This window comes from Micropterus dolomieu, linkage group LG06 (assembly GCF_021292245.1).
Source record: "Micropterus dolomieu isolate WLL.071019.BEF.003 ecotype Adirondacks linkage group LG06, ASM2129224v1, whole genome shotgun sequence".
In the NCBI taxonomy this organism is placed as follows: domain Eukaryota; kingdom Metazoa; phylum Chordata; class Actinopteri; order Centrarchiformes; family Centrarchidae; genus Micropterus; species Micropterus dolomieu.
The window spans coordinates 6,217,433-6,222,772 of record NC_060155.1 but is presented as its reverse complement, the minus strand read 5'-3'; the positions used below and the strand labels follow the sequence as shown (position 1 = coordinate 6,222,772).

General features: G+C 39.2%; 1 protein-coding gene across 1 annotated transcript in view; it reads right to left on the bottom strand.

Annotated features, from left to right (window-relative positions):
• lig1 (ligase I, DNA, ATP-dependent) overlaps positions 1-5,340 on the bottom strand; it is a 49,942-nt gene that overhangs the window by 9,979 nt on the left and 34,623 nt on the right. The gene's annotated exons all lie outside the window — the stretch shown is intronic.

Genomic DNA, 5,340 nt, shown 5'->3' with positions numbered 1-5,340 from the left:
GGGGGGGCTTCTCAATCAGTGTTTCCCTGTGATTCTGCACTGTGCAGCAGTTTAAGTCTAAACCCTTAACCTTTACAATATTACTTTGAGGCTATTTTATTCTAAAAGGCCACAGTTTGTACAGGGTTTGTACAGTGAATGTGATCATACAATTAGTCATTTTCATAAACAGATGACTGCATATTTAAAGGCCTCTGTGCTCTTATTTCTGTGAAAGCAGATCTAAATTTAGCTGATAAAGTCAACAGAGTATTCAAATGAATTGTGACTCTCACAACAGCTATCATTTTCAGAGTGCAGTTGTCAATTTCTTCAAATGCTGCTGCTCTGCTGCTCTGGAACGAACCTCTTCAAATGTAAATTGAAAAAGCAAATCATTACCCAACGTCAGAGCACGCCCGCACAGTTACTTCAAATGCAGATTTTTATTGGTGAAACAGAACTAGTTCATGAACTCTGCCCAATGCTTTCCAAGAAGGGACTAATTTCACACATCTGAAAGCAAATACATTATTTTTAAAGCCGAATTATTGATATTGCTGTCATTTCTTCTAGGTGATATCCAGCACATCCAGAATAGCAGACACTATGTGGACAAGCCTGGGGAAGGAAAACCTTATTTCCTGTAATAACTGAGCTTATTCTTATTATGACTATGAAGGTACCTGGAGGCTTTGCTTACAAAATGATTGCAGTATTTGAGTTAGTTTGAGTTGTATTTTAAGAGTATATTTGCACACCGGCCATCTCATTTTGGTATGGAAATCTCCATATATCGTTAAAGATGGAATGAATGACGGAATTAAATAAAGGAATGTTTTTTGTATAATAAAAAAGGCCCCAAAGACCTCATCCACACTAATTCTGGATCTTTATACCTCAAAAATGACTCTGTAGCTGCAGAATGTTAATAGCCCATGTTGTAATTTAAAAAAAAATGAAGGCATCAGTGTGGGAGTGCTGAGTTGTGATTTTTACCGAGCTAATAAGTGTGACATTCACACCGTGCCACTTTACCTTTAGGAACTTGTAATGCTGCTCCAGATCTTCATCCTTGAAGCCTGTCCCGATCTGGAAGAGACGAAAGGAGATCAGAAACACGCACACACACTCAGATATACACATATTCGCTCATGGTGAGACAGCAGACATTTGGCAGCGAGTGGCAGAACACAGAACAGCAAGCAAATCCCCCCCCATACACCACGAGCGCCTTGTCTGCCTGCTTCGCCTGAAGCGTCATGTCACCTCTCAAAAGACCTGAACCTGCTGAGACACGAGAATCAGCTAGCGGGCTGACATGCACAGAAAGGGAAAGAAAAAAGGCTGGTATACCATGCAAATATAGCGTTTTCCTGCTCACATATGTATTCTAAAAGGTAGATTCTGCAGAGGTCCACCTGAAGCTTTATGTTAATGAAGGCTCAGTCGTCATAAGAAGGTTTAAGAGGTGTTTTGTGGCCCTTTTTTTTGCATTCAGTTTTATCCTCTAACATGCAGACTGTGAGAACAAAATATGAAATAAAATAAACATGTAGGTTTTTGTGTAGTTATGAGAATCACAAAGAATTGTTTGTTTTGTTGAATAACATAAACCGACTTCTCAACAGACCCTAATCTGATCAATACAGAGGTGTGTGTGTGTGTGTGTGTGTGTGTGTGTGTGTGTGTGTGTGTGTGTGTGTGTGTGTGTGTGTGTGTGTGTGTGTGTGTGTGTGTTGACATTACTAAAAAGTAGAGCTGGGTAACATTAAACCATTTTAGTTTTTTTGTTGTTCATCAAAAAGAAACACTGCTTTTGATTATATTCACTAAAAATATATTTTGGAAAATTGGCTTTACTGCCATGTTTTGTATGTATGGTAATTTATACTTCTCTTGTAAATATGTAATGAAAAGATTTAAAAAGATAATGTTGTTTTGTAACAACTGGGATAACTGATCAATGGACTGTATATAAGGAAACCACCTCAGGGATGACCGTGCTTCAAGTAAAGCTGGAAAAGTTCGCTGAATAAAGCACGGTGTAATCGAGAGTTGTGCAATGCATTTAAATTTCGACCTAACTAAACACTATAAACGTTTCAAAGCATCTGTGTTTATTGAGGTCTTAACGCAAGTAGCTGTGCAAGTTTTTGATGCTCAATTCTACAACACTTTTTGGGTGGTACTTGAAGGAGCATGTGGCATCAACAGATCAGTAATACAGACTGGAGCTAGTCCATGAAGGGCTTTAAAACAAACAGAATCTTAAAATTAATCCTAAAATTAACTGGGAGCCAGTGAAGAGAGGCAAGAACAGGGGTGATGTGAGTTTCAGTAAGGAGACGAGCGGCAGAATTTTGAACCAGTTGTAGTCGAGAGAGGGAGGCCTGGCTAACACCTATATACAGAGCATCACAATAGTCAAGGCGTGTTTTGACAAATGCATGTACAACCCTCTCAAAGTTTGTGAGGGATAAAAAGGGCTTAAGCTTAGTAAGAAGCCTAAGTTGAAAGAAACTTGCTTTCACAACAGAATTGATCTGCTTCTCCATTTTAAAATCATAATCCATTTTTACTTCAAGGTTTGTTACAACAGACTTAACATAAGGTTGCAAAGTGTGAGACATCAGAGGTGCCAATGGGTCTAAAAACTATGACCTCAGTTTTGTTCTCGTTAAAGTTTAAAAAATGTAAGGCCATCCAGGCTTTAATATCATTAAAACAGTCAGCCAATCTTGTTAAAGAACTACCATCATTTCTTTTGATGGGCAGGTAGATTTGTGAATCTGATATGTCTTTTTAAGATAGATCCAAGGGGAAGCAAATAGAGTGAAAAAAGAATTGGCCCGGGAATCGAACCCTGGGGAACTCCACATGTGAGGGACACAGAAGGTGAGACAGAGCCACCAAAACTGACTCTAAAATCTGTCTGAAAGTATGACCTATACCATTCTAAGGCAGTGCCCTTGATCCCCACGCCATGCTCGAGGCGAGAAATAAGGATGCTGTGGTCAACTGTGTCAAGTGCTGCTGTAAGATCTTAAAGCATAAGAATTGCATAATCTCCAGAGCCAGTTGAGATTAAAAGATCATTAAAAGCTCTTAAAAGTGCGGATTCAGTGCTATGAAATGTCTTAAAACCAGATTGGAACACCTCAAGAAAACCATGTGTATCTAAAAAGGATTTGTGATTTAGGACTCCTGGTTTCTCACTGGGTATTAGAAACCCAATGAAACTGCATACAACAGTCACCTGTGAAAGGCAATGTTGAAAGTCCAAATAAGAAGATGTTGCTGAACCTTATTGTCTTCTCTGTTTCATTAGCGTTCCTCTTATTCTCTGAGGGGAGTCTATGTGAACTGTGTGTGGACAGGCTTCACAGCAGCAGTTCGGCAGCGGTGGTGAGGACTCCAGTCTCGCTCAAGGACACTTCAGCAGGACGCAGAGTTGAGATTTCATTTGGGAAATGGAAATGTGGGTTAAATTCTGCTTTCAGCTACATTGGAGCCTCTCAAACTGGAGATTTCCTGAAGTTTAGCATGTCAAGGACAACAAGATCGTTTTTAATGGATGCATGCCTTTGTTTTATGGCTGACATTGAAGAGTGAGAAGAGAAAAAGGAGGATGACAAGCAGCGCACAGGAACTGTTGGTGCTGCAGTCAAATGATACACACCCTAAACCACTAGACTACCGAGATCAGTTATGCTTTAATTATACTTAATGTATATCAGATAGAAGATATTTCTCAACTACAATAAAGCAATACCACATTGAAAGTAAAGGCAATTAAAATTTTCCTTGTGAGAAAGTAAAAGTATTGGCAGCAAAGTATTTAATATACAAGTACTAATTATCAATCAGAATGTTACATTTATCATGTATATTTGTATTATTGGAATAGTATCACTGATTCATCATCATGTAAGCAGCATTTTAATGTTTAATGTTAATGTAATAATGCTAATTATAAAATTAGTTCATAAACTGATTATATGTATACCTAAAAGTTATTCCAGTTATTTAAAAAGTAACAAGTAACAACAGCTGCTTATAAATGTAGTAGAGCAGGGGTTTTCAAAGTATGAGACTGCGGACTCCCCTCAGAGAAAGCTTGGGGAACGCCCCCTTCTGACTCTGATGGGAGCAAAACAGTTCCCAAAAAACTACTGTATCTCTGAACTCTCACACATGTACGCTGTTCTATGCGATCTCCTTTTGATAACTAATGCAATAAGTAATGTAATATTGTTTCATGTCCATTCACTGAGCCTCCCCTGAAACTGTTTGGAGCCGCCCGCCTCCCACTTTGAAAACTCCTGTAGTAAAGTATTTCAGTACCTTAAAATGGAACGCAAGTAAAATTCTTAGTAAATGTACTTAGTTATATTCCAACACTGGTGTCTGCAACGCTTCCAAGTTGTTTTTTGCTATGTATTTGTGGAAGTGCAAAGTAAACATATGATATTGCCTGCAATATTCCCAATGTGGTTTAAGGTCGAGCTGATACCTGGAGGCCCATCAAAACATGTCAGACAAACAGATTTTGGATCTTGTTTTTGAAGACTGCCGGCCTCTGTGTTCTTTTTAAATATTACTAAAGTTGCCGTGCATGGGGGAGGTGATGCACCAACACAACTTTAAGAACAAGGTGTAACTGCCAAGTTATCCACACATAATCAGATAGGAATGCTAGCCAGGACACCTCAGAATGGTCTTTGAGATTTACTTATTTTATCTTAATGTGGCCAAGATCTGAGCGGAAATAACAGAGTAAATAAAACCCAGTATGACTGCACGCACCAGGTCACACTGACTGACAGGTGTTACTGAATCCTTCCATTCTGCAGCTCAGTCAGCGTTCAGTTAGAGCTGGAGTTTAAAAAATGATGACAATGTACAAATAAAAACCTCTACCTTTGAAGAATTGGAAAATTGAGGGGCTCCCAAACACTTGAGCTAGCAGCTATCCAAGCAATGGAAGATTTATATGAAAATCAATAACAGACAAAAGGCAGGAGGTCGTCGTCTGACATTTTTCACATTTTACACAGCAAGTGGTGTCATCTGTTGTGTAACTTAAACGCAACATCCACACCTCACTTACCCAGAATAGTCATCTTAAGTGTGAACACATACTCTTTTTACACTTTTATTTATAGGAGAAATAGTGAGGACACGGAAAAAACCACTAGCACTTCCTGAAAAAGTTAACACGGGCGCTTTAACCTCCATGTGCGAAGTGTGTGCACTCGCAGCTCAGTAAATTCCCTTTCCACGGATAAAGACATAAAAGTTACAGAAGGGGAGAAGGGGAGGGGGGGGGGGGGGGGCGGGAAGGTTTTTGCATGACAG